Source organism: Euprymna scolopes, chromosome 4 (genome assembly GCF_053919585.1).
Source record: "Euprymna scolopes isolate OS-2025 chromosome 4, ASM5391958v1, whole genome shotgun sequence".
Taxonomy (NCBI): domain Eukaryota; kingdom Metazoa; phylum Mollusca; class Cephalopoda; order Sepiida; family Sepiolidae; genus Euprymna; species Euprymna scolopes.
In genome coordinates, this window is record NC_136485.1 from 118,605,748 (window position 1) to 118,623,046 (window position 17,299).

Consider the following 17,299-nt stretch of genomic DNA (forward strand, 5'->3'; position numbering starts at 1 on the left):
TATATATATATAATATACATATATATATAATATACATATATATATAGTATATAAATATATATATAGTATATACTATACATATATATATATATATAATATACATATATATATACATATATACAAATATATATAATATATACATATATATAATATACACGTATATATATAATATATACAAATATATATAATATATACATATATATAATATACACGTATGTATATAATATATACATATATATATAATATATACATATATATATATAATATATACATATATATATAATATATACATATATATATAATATATACATATATATATAATATATTCATATATATATAATATATACATATATATAATATATACATATATATAATATATACATATATATATATAATATATACATATATATATAATATATACATATATATAATATATACATATATATAATATATACATATATATATATAATATATACATATATATATATAATATATACATATATATATATAATATATACATATATATATAATATATACATATATATATAATATATACATATGTATATAATATATACATATATATATAATATATACATATATATATAATATATATTATATACATATATATAATATATACATATATATATATAATATATACATATATATATAATATATACATATATATAATATATACATATATATATAATATATACATATATATATAATATATACATATATATATAATATATACATATATATAATATATACATATATATAATATATACATATATATATAATATATACATATATATATAATATATACATATAATATATACATATATATATAATATATACATATATATATAATATATACATATATATAATATATACATATATATAATATATACATATATATAATATATACATATACATATATATATAATATATACATATAAATATATAATATATAAATATATATATAATATATACATATATATATAATATATACATATATATATATATAATATACATATATATATAATATATACATATATATAATATATACATATATATATAATATATACATATATATATAATATATACATATATATATTATATATACATATATGTATAATATATACATATATATATAATATATACATATATGTATAATATATACATATATATATAATATATACATATATATATAATATATACATATATATATAATATATACATATATATATAATATATACATATATATATAATATATACATATATATAATATATACATATATATATAATATATACATATATAATATATACATATATAATATATACATATATAATATATACATATATATATATATGATATATGCATATATAATATATACATATATAATATATACATATATATATACAATATATACATATATATATACAATATATACATATATACAATATGTACATATATACAATATATACATATATACAATATATACATATATACAATATATACATATATACAATATATACATATAATACATATAATATATACATATATAATATATACATATATATATAATATATACATATATATATATATACATCTATAATATATACATATATACATATAATATATACATATATACATATAATATATACATATATACATATAATATATACATATATACATATAATATATACATATATACATATAATATATGCATATATACATATAATATATACATATATACATATCATATATGCATATATACATATAATATATGCATATATACATATAATATATACATATATACATATAATATATACATATATACATATAATATATGCATATATACATATAATATATGCATATATACATATAATATATACATATATACATATAATATATACATATATACATATAATATATACATATATACATATAATATATACATATATACATATAATATATACATATATACATATAATATATATATATACATATAATATATACATATATACATAAAATATATATATACATATAATATATATATATACATATAATATATATATATACATATAATATATATATATACATATAATATATACATATATACATATAATATATATATATACATATAATATATATATACATATAATATGTACATATATACATATAATATGTACATATATACATATAATATGTACATATATACATATAATATGTACATATATACATATAATATATACATATATACATATAATATATACATATATACATATAATATATACATATATACATATAATATATACATATATACATATAATATATACATATATACATATAATATGTATATATATACATATAATATGTACATATATACATATAATATATACATATATACATATAATATATACATATATACATATAATATATACATATAATATATACATATATACATATAATATATACATATATATATATAATATATACATATATACATATAATATATACATATATACATATAATATATACATATATACATATAATATATACATATATATAAATATGTATATATATATATATATTGAAATGTTGTACCCATCGACCTCATATCAACAAATATCTTGCACAAAAGAAGTAAAAAAATAATTCAAGTTAAATCTGTATCAGTGGTGAGATTTCCAGCGATAAAATCGGCTCAGAATTTGATTAGAATTTTTTGTCAACTGAAAAACATTTTCTTTTTCAGCATAAAGGCAAGATACACAGATAATGGGAAATTATTTCAGATGCACCTGCAGTTTTCAAATTTTAATGCTGTATAATTTGTATCAATTCATACATTTTTATTTGGTAATGTCTCTTTTTTTTTATTTGATATTTTCTTTTCTCCCCCCCCCATCGTTTTTTTAGAGTATCAGATTATTATCAAAAGCTGAATCCAACCGACGTTGACCAGGATTTTTTTTTAAATTTCCTGCTTGCTTTGCTTATTTACACACACACACACACACACACACACACACACACACACACACACACACACATACATTTTTGATAGTGTTCTTATTTTCTTTTAAGACAATATTTACACTTTTGAAAGGACTTTTTTGTGTTTAACGACCTATCAACCGTTATAAGGAAATGTTAGATCAAACAATTTTTTTTTTTTAATTATTAATTCATTTATTTCCTTTCAGAATCAGGTTTTACAGTGTTTTATTTTATTCTAGTTTTTTTTTTTTGTGAAGGCGTCTTTACGTTTCTAATTAATTTGTTAAACCGTGCGTCCCAGTTCGGCAAGATACATCTGAGAAAATTTCATGGTGTTACATCAACCAGTAACAATCAAGAGGAGAACAATGGTCAGAATAATTCCAATAATACAAATTATCAATTCTCATTTCAATAATTCAAAACACAAATCCTATTATATTAAATTTAAAAGAAGTTATCTCCCTTTACGATTTTTGATGATTATTTCAAACTAAGCTGGTTGTCTGGCGTTGCCCGCTGTGTGTTAAGCAAAAAAAAAAAAAAAAGTGGTAGTATTCAGGCCAAACTCGTACCGCAAAGGTGGAAAAGAACTTGAAAAAAAATGTGACGTCTTTGCCGTTGCGTCCATCGCCAAACCGGAAGTGGTGAAGGGTTAGATTAAGGCTAGTCAATCGAAAAGAGGGATGACTTCCGAAAATATCGGCGAATAAGACGACCCCTACCTGTAGAAAAGTGGCTAGTTGAGAGTGAAGCAATTCATTTTTAAGCCAAGCTTTCGATATTTGTCGTCCGAAGGGCCAGGCTTCAAAACGATACGGATCTCGAAAATCCGTCGCCTTTGTCGAAAATTTTAGGCAGACATACAAACCTACATATATATATTTAAACAGACCAGTGAGATTTCTAGTATAGATGTTTCCATGTTAACAATTATCTTAGCCGGACTAAGAGTTTTAACGATAATTCAATGAAGAAATGTGTCATAAAATCCTTTTTTAAAGACTATCGACATGGCATTTTAGAAAATGCTAATGCTTTTTCAATTTTCAAATAAATATGATATCGATAATATCTTTTTTTCAAACAGCTGATACATGCTGGTCCTTTTTCCCCTATTTTTTTTTTTAACAAAAATCGGATTTTTGTAAAATATAAATAAATTACTTATGTTATTGTTTGGTAAAAATCTATGGAATGAAAGTGTTTAAAATACTTTAGCATTATATTACCATGTTATTGCAATAACAAATAAAAATTGGTTATTAAGAAGCAAAGTTTAATTTTCAGCTTAAAATATTATCTAGGTCTGACTTTTAAAATCTGACAATGATAATTTTATACGTTACATATGTCGAAAAGGCTCTCTCAGTATTTTATATTTCGTCTGTACTGCTAGAATAGAAACATTATATCCGTTCTTGTTTTCTTAGTAATTGTAGCTGCAAGATTCTCTATAAAATAGTAAGTACGACAAAAATATTTTTCTGTATGTCAGCATCCCATTCTCTCTCTCTTTTCCCATCTCTGTATATTTTTATATATACTATTCGATGCAATATCAGGATAAATATCTGACAAATATTGTAGGCAAATAAAAAGAAAAAAATTAAATATTAAATGCAAGATCATATAAAAAATCCAGGACCTACATTTCGCTTCACTTTATTCAAGAAGCTTCATCACGAGTTAAATACAAAGGCAGGTTTTTCACCTTTTCATACATAGATATATGAGGATAGAATAACGCACTATACCATAACACGAAATGACATGAAAGCAGGATGTGTGAAAAAACGTAATATAAGAAAAAACAAAGTAAAAATAGGAATAAATCATCAAAAAATGAGAGCAACAAACGCTTTCAGAAAATAAATATATTTTTTCAACATAAAGGCAAGATTCACAATGCTATATTCATTTCTGAAAACGTTCGGTCATCTGAACGAAAGTGATCAAACTCTCGTTTGTGATAATTTATTCATTGGTTTGATTTGATTCTCTTGTCTTTTTCTTTTTACCCATGGACATATATATATATATATATATATATATATATATATATATATATATATATATATATATATATATATATATATATATATATATATCAGGAAGGAAGGAACACAAAGAAGAGAGGACAATGAGGATAGCGGAGGTACAGATGGCAGATGATTTTTAAAGTAGTAAATAATTTGCAAGAAAGGCGAGAACTTAAAATGGATTCTCAAAAGAAAGAAGTGATTTGGGTCATGATTCCTATCTAGATGTGTCAATTAAAGAGATGAAGAATGGGAAGGTGGTGTCTAATAACAGAATGTAAACAAGTATAGGTGAAAAAGTGAAAGAAAGAAAAACAAAATATCGATTTTTAATCGTTTGTAGCTATTTCCAGTCTAGGTATTCTATCAAAAGAAAAAGGAATAAACTATCGATAAATGTTCAGCTTTCTGTATTTTTCAGGATCTTTTTTTAGATAAGGATTGATAACTTGGATGATTTGTATTATTCACACTTCTGTTCTCGTTGTTATCCTCATAACGTTTCGACTAATGAAACCTCTGATCTTCTTTCATTGCTTCTTGTCCTGCTAACTAAATCTTATTTTATTCACTGGGTAGATTATTCTTGTTTTGTCCAATAGGATCAGTAAAAGTCTTTAGTTTTTATGTTATTTCTATTTATTATTACGTATAGTGATGATTAAATCATCAAGAACCAAAAACCTGTCACTAATTATAACTTAACACGTTTATCCATTGCGCCACGTATCAATATTTGAAATGTTGGATAGATTTGAGAGGAATACCCCTAAATAACTGGTTATTAAATTACGTTAGATAAATTAGGGGAGCCAGTTTCTGATGTAGGATAATCCACACAGAAAGAGTAGCATAAAGCCTATATGTTAGTATACGATAAAATATTTTGGATAAAAGCAATGTACATGCCTTTTGTTGAAATCAATAATTTTTCTGTCAAACTCGATAATTTTTATGGACTTTTTAAGAGAACCCTTTATTTATTTTACAGAGTTGGCTTGCTCAGTTCTATTAGCCATGACTGTTTTAAATAATTCGTAACTGTATTCTAAGTGTCGGCAGGAGAAAACTGTTACTTAAACCTGATTATTTCTTATCATAGCTTGTGTTCAATATTGAGAGACGACAGATACCCCATGCAAGGGTAGCTGTGGGTGTGTAATTATGAAGTAAGGGTTGTGCAACCCCTACTTGCCTCTTTCCTAGCATGGCACAGTTTGATTCCAGTGGCAAGGAGAAATCCATGATGACTAAAACCAATGCTAAGATAAGCTGAGAGCACATACATCACCTGGTTTTCCCAAATGGTTACCCATTTAGTATTGACCTAGATCAACGTCGCTTAACTTTGGTGATCTAATGGAAATTGATATGATAAAATGAGTATGCAGTAATTATAACTTGTCAGTTACGCAATGAGATCTTAAGAAAGCAAAACCTCGTGCAAATGACACTTGAGATGAGAACAGTAGTCCGAACAATCCAAACAATACAAATCCAACTTTTTTTATATTAAGTGTAACAGAATGTACTGAAGGTGTGGGATTTTGCGACTTGCTGTGTTTGTTAGAGATGTGTTTGTCAAGAGGCAGCAGTTCTCTGGCCCACATTCTATTAATGTACTTGTAAAATAAGCACAGGTATACAACATCGTGGTGAATAGACAAAGGTTGGAACTTGGTTGACAATGCAGGACCTATCAGATTTGAGACTCTTTTTTGGCCCACTATTCAATAAAGAGAGATTAGCTGTTAATGTGCCAGTCCAAGTCTTTCAACAGCATTCCATCCATTCGTGAATTGTTGCTTTGCAGTTATATAAGATACTGTCAGATGTGAGAATATTCCTAGCACAATAGAGGCAGTGCATCTTCTTTGCAGCATACTTGGCAATATCTATGCATTCCTATTCATGTTACCTGTAAATGGTAGACTGAGAAGTAAAATTAAAACGTTTTTTTTTTTTTGTTTTTTTTCAAAATTCTATTCCATATCAGAAAATGTGGTGTCCGATTGTAATTTGAAGACTCAAAAAAAAAAAAAAAAAAGTAAAGCTAAATAACATAAACGTCCGATGTTAGAGAAACATTAACTCCAGGGGGTGATTAAATTTACATCAATTTACATTGCAAAACTAAAAATTAACCAAACGTTTTTTTTTTTTTTTTTTAAATATTATAAACTTAGAATATGGTGCTTAATTGATGGTAATTAAAAGTCTAAGCCAAAAAAAAATTTTGAATAGAAGGGGAGGGGGAGCGCTATCATTTATCTTTTTGCCACCATTTTTTATAGTTGACATGTCGGTTTCATTTTCAAGTTGTAACAAAATACATTAAAGCTGTGGGATTTTGCTAGTGTAAAATATGCACAGGGGCGGAACATTGCAGTGATGGGAAACGGGGTTGGTGGTTGGTTGAATTTGCAGGTTCTATTAGATTGGAGACTCTTATATGAATTCCCTCCCCTCCCCGTCGAATAGTTAAAGGCTAGTAGTTGATGTACCGGCCCAAATTGTAGCAACAATATTCCATGCATGGGAAATGGTAGTTCTGTAGACATATAGGACAATAAGGTGTTTTTATTTTTCTAGTGTGGTAGACGGCGCCCACTTTTACACTGCAAAACTAAAAATTACCCAACCGATTTTAAATATTGTAATGATAGAATTTAAATCGATGGTAATCGAAAGAGTTCTTTTTGTCTTTTTGCTAAAAGTCTAAGACTAAAAAGTTTGGATGAAGGAGGGGAAAAGGCTGTTATTTAATTGTCAACATTTATGTAGTTTTAGAGATATAAGATACTACTATGTTCAAATTCGTGTTGCATGTGAATGCCATACCAATGAGTAAAAACTGAAACGCTTCAGTTTTTAAAATTACATTTTATATAAGAAAATTAAAAAAATAAATAAATAACAAAAGAATTCATGGGAAACACGAACTCCAGGGTGATTAAATTTACATCAGTTTACATTGCAAAACTAAAAATAACAAAACTAATTTTTTTAAATATTATAATACCCGCGGGGCGGGGAGGGGGGGGCTATGCCCGGGCGTAAAATACGCTTAAATATGATATTTTAATTTGTCCAGATTTCTCATATATTATTACAGAGGCGTGATTTCAAAAGTAAAAAAAGTATTTAGGTGCCAGCAGCTAGAATCGTAACCGAAACTGTAGCGTTCAAAGCTGCTGACATTAACACTGTACCAACGTGACAGGCATATAAATGGATAAAAAAATTAATAATTATAAATAAACTAGAATGAATGTACAAAATATTTAATTATTTTTTCAATTTTGACCCATTTTGGACCCATTAAAAACAATTTAAACCGACTAAAGACCCATAAAAAAACTGCCTGTAAAAATCCAATCATTTGAGGCCCCTAGCACAGCTCTGCAACATTTAGTTTGGGAGGAGACACAATTTGAAATCATGGAGACAGACAGACCGACAGACAGATTTATAGCCGTTTATATATTAGATTAGAATATGATGATTAATTGATGATAATTAGAAGAGTTCTTTTTTATTTTTAATAGAACAAACATAGGAGTATAACATTGTGACGACCCTGTTTAATAGAGAGAGACTAGTGGTTGATTAAACTGCACAAATCTGGCAACAATATTCCATGCATGAGCGAATAGTGGCCATATAAAGATATATGATATTATCAGGCGTGAGTATTTTTATATCACGGTAAAACTCATGTTACCTATTTCCGTTAGGCTGAGGCGTAAAATATTAAAAAAAATATTAGCTTTTTTTTTTTTAAAGTCCAATCTTTGAGAAACATCAACTCCAGGGCTGATTAAATTTACATCAATTTACATTGCAAAACTAAAAATTATAAAGTTAGAATAAGGTGCTTAATCGATGGTAATTCAAAGTTGTCGTTTTTTTTTTTTTTTTATAAATATTTCTGATAAAAGTGTAAGACAGAAAAAGTTGAAGGGAAGAGAGGGATGCTGTCATATTATTTTGTCACATTTTTATAGTTGACATGTGTCAGTGTCACTTTCAAGTCATTTTACTATTTGTCCTACTTTTCTGAAAGGTGAAAACATTCTTCTTCGACGACTTTTCCCCTTGTCATTGTAATAATCTTGCGAGGATTACAATGCAAAAAAAAAAAATAATAAATAAAATAAAATAAAAAACGCAAAACCAGAAAAGAAACTTCGGATGAAAAAGTATTTTCTCATTGTTTATGCTTCTATAATATATATAAAAAAAATATTTCTTGCATGGAGATAAAAGAATACGAAAATAAACAGAACAGACTGAACGAATTTTGCAAATGAAGAATTTCTACAGCAAAATAAGAGATTCTTGCTGAGCTGTTCAAAACGTGTACATAGAAACGTAAATCTATGTGTTATTTTCTGTCAATATGTTCATTTTCTTTTTTAGGATGACACAAACAAAATGCCTCTTGTATAAAATTTTTCAGCGGTAAATCTACTTATGCAAATGCTAAGTCACAATAGTTAGTTAGTATCCCAAGGGATTTAAAATGCATTATTTAAAAATAAAACACTCAAATGCTGCTATGGTTTCAAATAATCTGAAATAACAGCAAGGGGAGACTTGATTCCAAATATTTCCCATATGTTATATCGCCTATCTTTGGTTTTCATACATAAACTAAATTTTACAGTGTATAAAGATTATTTGATACTGGAGATATTAACAATCATACGCTATTTCCAAAAAGAGAGGAGATATAACATATGAGAAACATTTGGAATCAAGCCTCCCTTGCTGTTATTTCAGATCATTTGAAACCATAGCAGAAAGTTTAAGTCTCTCATCCATCAAGGCCAGGGGTTTAGGGGAGTTATATATATATATATATATATATATATATATATATTTAAAAAAATTTTATTACATTTTCACCCCAAACAAGGCAAATTGCCACTTTGGTGTAGGGGGCTACTATCAGGGGCAACAACTACTGGGGTACTATGTAGGGATTTGGGCAGCAAGATGTCGGTTCACGTTACACTTGAATTTCTGCACGTCAGTACTGTTGGGGAAGCAGGGACCTAGAATGGAATTCCAAAGTCTAGCGGTTCTGGGGAAGAAACTATTGGAGTAGAAGGATCTTTTACATCTAGGGATCTCTACAGTGTGGGGGTGGGATTTAGCAGCCTGTCAGGTTTGTCGAGGGTGCTCACGTCGTGGGGGCACAAGTGATTGCAGTTCGTCAGAGCATTCACCACTAAAATACTTGTAGAACAGACATAGGGATGCAACATTTCGTCGATGGGACAGAGGCTGATGCTTAAATGCCAGTTCATGGCCTATCAGGTTTGCAACTCTCTTTTGAACCTTGTCAAGGAGCCAGAGACTAGTAGGAGATGCACCAGCCCAAATGTGACAGCAATACTCCATACATGGGCGAATGGTGGCCTTATAGAGGTACAGGATACTTTCGGGTGTTAATAGTTGTCTAGCACGGTAGAGAGAGCCCACCTTTCTTGCAGCGGCCCTGGCAATGCCTTCAATGTAATTGTCCCAACTCATGTTTCCTGTAAACATTAGGCCAAGGAGTTTGAAAGATGTACTCTCAGATAAAGAGTCTTTGGCCATTGCTATAGGTGGTAGAGAGGGTTTCTTGTAATTATTGAATTAAACTAGTTTAGTCTTGGCAGCATTGAACGTGACCAACCATTTTTGTCCCCATTCCACTACACATTGGAGGTTTTCCTCTAGTGTTTCTGCCATTTCTTTAGAAATGTGTTCATCCGTCTTCCTGTCGTGCCTGCCATAGTGTGTAGTGTCATCAGCATATATACCCATCTCAGAGGCAATTTTGTCAGGGAGGTCATTTATGAATATCAGGAACAATAGAGGTCCAAGGATAGACCCCTGGGGCACTCCCACATTTATATCATATTGTTTAGATGTACGACCGTCGAGGACAACCTGGATTTTTCTCTTATTTAAGAAGGATTTAATTATATTAAGTATTCTACCAGTGATACCGTATGATCTAATTTTCCTGAGGAGACTCTCATGCCATACCCTGTCAAAAGCCTTAGATATATCTAGAGCTACCGCTCTGCTCTCACTTGCTTTGTCCAGTGAATGGTATATACGTTCAGAGATTACAGTTAGGATGTCTGCTGTGGAACGGGCTTGTCTAAATCCATATTGTAGGTCCGTCAGAAGTTTAGCATCTGTAAGGTGATGGACTAGAGCATGGTTAATTAAGGTCTCAAATATTTTGGCAAAAAGTGGGAGGAGGCTAATGGGGCGATAATTTGATGGGTCAGTCCTTTCGCCAGAATTCTTGAATACTGGTACAACAGAAGCAGTTTTCCAACAGACAGGAAAGCAAGCTTCATTAAGGCATTTGTTGTAGAGTTTGGAGAGAACTGGAGCTACTTCGGCTGAGCATTTTTTTAGTAGCACAGCTGGGATGAGATCGGGTCCACATACTTTTGAAGTGTCAACGTTTTTTATGATGGCATGCACCTGAGCAGGGGTGATTTTCAGATCGTCTAGCGAAGCGTCTGTCCGCATAGGAAAGTCAGGTAGGGGGTGGTTGGAAGGGTCCAGTGTGGAGTTTGAGGCAAACTGACTGGCAAGCATGTTAGCCTTCTCAGTTGCTGAGCAAACAACCTCGTGATTGTTGGTTAGTGGGGGAATTGTTGATTGCCCATTATTTACTACACTGTTGTAGATTTTCCAGAAGTCTCGAGTTTCTAGTTTTTGTGCTTCGATGCATTTTTTAGTGGTTTCCGTAAATTCTCTCTTAGCTGTCGCTATTTCTTTCTTAACATTATTTTTAGCTTCTATATACTTCAGTCTGTTTGAACTGGACTTTTGTGTGTTTAATCTGTGGTATGCATGTTGCTTTTGAGCAATGGCAATTGCGCAAGTCGAAGTAAACCATTGGGGAGAGTGGGGCTTACTATAAAATTTCCGCATGGGAACATGCGCTTCGATTGCAGTTTTGAACCAGTCAGTGGTCTCGTTTGCACACTGTTCAGCAGAGAGAGAAAAATTATATCCCCATGGGGCATCTCTGATTAGTTCCCTGATGGCTTCCCAGTCAGCCTTATTATAATATCTCGTCGTTTTGAGCACTAGCTCTCCAGTTTTGGGTCTAGAGTTTAGGGCGATTTCAACCATTATCACTGCATGATCAGCATTCCCGAGTGGGCTGTGGGCCTTCATTATGCAATCATTAGGAACTGTGGTCAATAACAGATCTAGAAGTGATGCATGTTGTTCTTCCTGGTTAGGGAAACGGGTTGGAAACGTAACAATTTGTGATAGGGAGTGAGATATAGTGAAGCTATGAGTTGTGCTGCCTGCTGCATCTGTGTAAGTAGAGAATCCAAGCCAGTTTTTGTGGTGGACATTAAAGTCACCAAATATTTGTTTTTTTAATTTATATACTAAGTATATTGTGTCAACATTTTATTAATAGAGAAGTGTTATTTTCCATGGAATAGTTATGAATTTAACAGCTCTACTGTTCTTTAATCTCCTAAACGGTTACATAGTAAACAGACGATTATCCTTCTTTTCGATTTTGCTATTTAAACAGACGTTTCTTTTTAATTTAAACTGTTCTATAATTGAATTCCTTTTGCAATTGTGAATTTTCCAGCAATAAATCTACTTATGGAGGTGTAAAATCACAATAGTTAGTATCCCTAGGAGTTTAAACAGCATTTTTTTTTTTAAATAAAACACTCAAATTTTCTTTAGACTGATTATATATATATATATATATATATATATATATATATATATATATATATAGGGGATGATTGCTCATAGTACTGAAGATATATAATACGCTCAATATTAATGCTAGAGCTATATAAATATTGAGGATAGAGATTACTAATTGTAAATTATGAAGGAGTTTCAGAAGGAAAAACAAAACAAAATCAAATTGAGTGTTTTTCCTTTTGAAACTGATTCATAATTTACAATTAGTAATCTTTATCCTCAAAATAAATATAGCTCTTGGATAAATATACCTACTGAGCTTATTATATATCTACAGTACTAATACTAATGCATATAAATTTAATCTTTTATTCAAGAAGGAAAGTACATCATTCGGAATAAGGGATATAGATGATCTTTATATCTAGATATTTCAAAGCCTAATGCTTCTCATCAGAAGAGGAGAGGGGGTGGTATGTAACAAATTGGAAATGCGGCGTCTAGAGGTAAGTACATTAGGAACGAACTATTAGGATATCTAAGGTTGAGAGTAAAAAGTGTAGATGTGGTGGGAGGGGGGGGGAGAAAAAAGCTGTAAAGCTAATTGATTAAAGATTGGAATTATCACATAAAATCGATATCGCTTTTCCCCAATGATGTATTTTCCTTATTGAATGAACGATTACAGTTATATTCGTTAGTAGATATTTTTATATTGTCGATTTTTATTTTTTCCTTCTGTATCTAAGTTCTACCTCAAATGTTGAGTTTTTTTTATTCATTCAGGTAGGCCTCAATTTCAAGAATTCTTTTAATTCTTTACATTTGAAAACAGTCGTTTAATTAAAACCTAGTGAACAGACGAATCATCCAGCATTTTGTTTTTTACTTTCTATTTTAAATTCATTTATACAAATAATAGAAAAGGATAGTTTGTTTGAAACTTTGTTGGTAAATAGACATGGAGGAGTATAAGGTTATAGTAGTGCATGAAACCGGCTGTTGTATTGGTGTGACGTATGAACCAAAATGGACAAACGACTGAAAGTCTTACTTGCTTTTGTAATTGTTCATCTTCATATATTCATTTATTTTTCAAGATAATCACAATACAAATCAGTAAACATGAACTTACTGTTTGATATAATCGCGATAGTGAAGGTTTTAATATTTCGAGCATACATCTCTTTTTCAAAAGAGAAGGGACCAAATAATATAATGGGTTTATCGATGACAGGAGTTCTTATAAATTATTTTTTGCATCCCAAGCTGAAGAATATGCAATTATTGTATCAATAAAGAAATAAATTGTATTGCTACCAGATGTTCCTGAGATTCGTTACGTCACAGCAAACGCGACTATTTATTCTACTTTGATTTTATTTGAAACTTCATAAACTATGACATACTTTTTAAGATATTCTTCTTGCATAACTAAAAATAATCTTTTTTTCCATACTGTTAGCATTAATACAAGTATTATTCTTTAATTAGTCTTAGATAGGATCGATTTATTCTTATATTTGATCTAATGAGCTTTGTCTTATCAATTTTGCTTGGTGTTAATGTTTTTGACTGTTTAAATAAGCATTTCGATTACAGAATGATAGCACTTGGTTTCGAAAGATTGCAAAGAACACCCAGCAAGGAGGTAAGAATAACAATTTACAATGTTTCAGCATTTCTCTCGATTATCTTATTTTGTCCTTTAGTCCTCAGGTTACTTGAACAATGTTTCTGACAAAGAGGGAAGAATTGCTGTTTTCTGGGTCAGAATCTATTCCAGCTTACGCTTATTGAAGCAGTATTTTTTAGCTCCTTACATCAAGTGGCTTCCTGCCTTGTCTGGGGCGATTTCCATAAAAACCCTATGAACCTTAATACTTCTGTAACATTAAGGCCTAGGACAACAGCATATTCTTTTCATGATTTTGACTCTTGAGTGTGTATCCGTCGATATCTTATATGCTTTTATATAGAGTGATGTGGTTCTCGGTTGATTAACTGTGTCTAACTCTGTCGGATATATATTCGAGAGTCAAAACAATGAAAATAATATGCTGTTGTCATAGTCCTAATAATTATTTTAGCAACTTGGTTTCGTCATGTTTGGCATTTAACAATAATCAAATCGATGTGTTAACCTCAGCCAACTCGTGTCATCTTCATGACCGAGATACTACCGACTATATTGGTAATTCGATATTTATTACAAGAAAACGTCATTTTGTGTGATACTATTGTTAGACTGGTTAGTACTACCTTCCCCAACAATAGCAAGCGAAACATTTTTCACACGACACGAGTTCGAGAATTGTCAGTTGATGTGAACACAAAGAACATCATTAGTTATTGTGAAAGTCATAGAATGATTTTGTCGCTTTTAAATACATTTTTTCAGTGTACCATATTTTTGTTTACTCGATTTTGTATTCCACGACAGACAATTCCAATTCAAATGACCAAGGTTATCCGAAAGATTCTCTCGCAAGATTATGCAGGTATTTGTTTTCAGATATGAAGATTTATTCGTGGAGTCAGATTAAGAATTCCGTTTACATACCAGCAGACGGTGAATGTGACAGCTAATGTCACAGATTTGTAGATAGCAGGATCATATGGCAAACAAATGCAATAGGTACATTATATATATATATATATATATATATATAGATAGATAGATAGATAGATAGATAGATAGATATTTGTTCATTTATTTTTTATAAGTGATTCTATTGTGTTTTCCCCCACTCCCTGAGTGCTTTAAAGGGAGAGGTTATCTACCCTTTGTTAATATTTGTCCCCACATTTTTGGGACGTATTATTTGTAATTAATTTATTATTTAAATATTTTCTACGTGCATAAAATTAAGTGATATATATATATATATATGTATATATGCACTAGCAGGAAGACCCAATGTTGTCCGGGATTGAATGATAATCAACAAATGTTTCACACTCATATCGTTATTGCCATCGAAATCGGTGAAATCGACCATTTTTCAATCAAATCGATTGTCTGATTTTGTTGGGAACCCATTGCGGTGCACTGGGAGGAAGCTTTACATGCCTTTTCGCAGTGACTTAGTTCATAATATATTGTATTCTATTTTGCACTGTAGATAATCTATTGTTTATATAATAGTGTGTGTATGCATAGCCCGGATTTGAATCAGTCGATTCTGAAGAGGAAGATTTACGAAAACGGGCATCAATTCCATAGTAAAAAAGACATTTGGGAGAGAATCAAGAAGGTATCTTCTGAAATCACACCTCAGCAAGTGCATACATTAACATCCTCTGTTGATAGGAGGCTGATTGATTTGATTAAAAATGGAGGAAAGCGAATAAAGGTTTAAATAGTTTCATAAATTCGTATTGTCCTGTTAATTGTTATTTGAGTAATAACTGTTGTTTTCTTGTAATATGTTATCAATATATGGTACTATGATCATGATGACACGATTTTTCGAATTATATCATGTTTACAAATGGTATTTACTGCGGATAAATGAGTTCTTGCAAACTCTTTTGGCCCATATTCCTTCTTGAAATCATTTAAAGATCCATACCCCCCCCATAGAATATGATTATTTGGTTTCCGTTTCTATGAATTTACTTCATATAGTTACATATAATATAGTAGTTATTAGATTGGAAATATTGAAGCATAAATTTATCAATTTATACAATTTGCGAACACTTTTGACCCCCCCCCCACTGTAGTTATAATTCCAAAAGTAAAACAATTTATATGACATCAGTTAAAATCGAAGTGAAACCAAAATTTATCAAAATATTTTTGGTAAGATCATTTAGTAGAAAATTCAAGCAATCAAGGGCGCCCGGACGGTCTATAGACTTTTTTTAATTATATATAGTGTATAATTTTCTTTATTTATACAAACATTTTGGCTACATATGTGCATATATGTTTCAACTGTGATTTCATTCAAAATACAGCATCATCAGGTCACTAGTCTCAACTTGAGAGTTATGCCCTGTTGCAACCAATAATCTTTATACAAGTAAAGAAAATTATGCAACACTACAGTGCTGCTTGCTAGTGAACACTATTTTATAAACGCACGAGTTTCATTGGATTAATATCCAGGAAACCATTACAATACAATAATTATATAAGTAATGTCTCCTACTTTTGTTTATTTTGCTCGAATGGATCAGAGGGGATTGCAAATTACATTGTTATGATGACTGAACTTATGAATTCATGACCTGAAAATTTCACTTCTCTGTTGCAGATACTGACGATGTGAGACTCTAAGAAAGCAACCCATATCATGGACATACATCAGAAGCAGGGCATGAAAAGAGTCAAGCAAAAATGCATTGAAAATGGTGGTGACTATGTAGAAAAATAAATTTTGAAACACAAAAGGTCACAGAATAAACAGCATTGAAACTGAGCTAGGCAGTCTAATGTGCAAAGGACAGGGAAGGATGGAGAAGACTGGTTTACAAGTCATCTGTAACATCCCAACGACAACCGCCAAAGGGCAAGTGTAGGGGAAGTTTTTGACCT

At 29.7% G+C, this 17,299-nt stretch overlaps 1 protein-coding gene across 1 annotated transcript in view; it reads right to left on the reverse strand.

The window, feature by feature from the left end:
* The window catches only part of LOC145269267 (uncharacterized), a 700,568-nt gene that overhangs the window by 648,334 nt on the left and 34,935 nt on the right, over nucleotides 1–17,299 (reverse strand). The window lies entirely within an intron of this gene.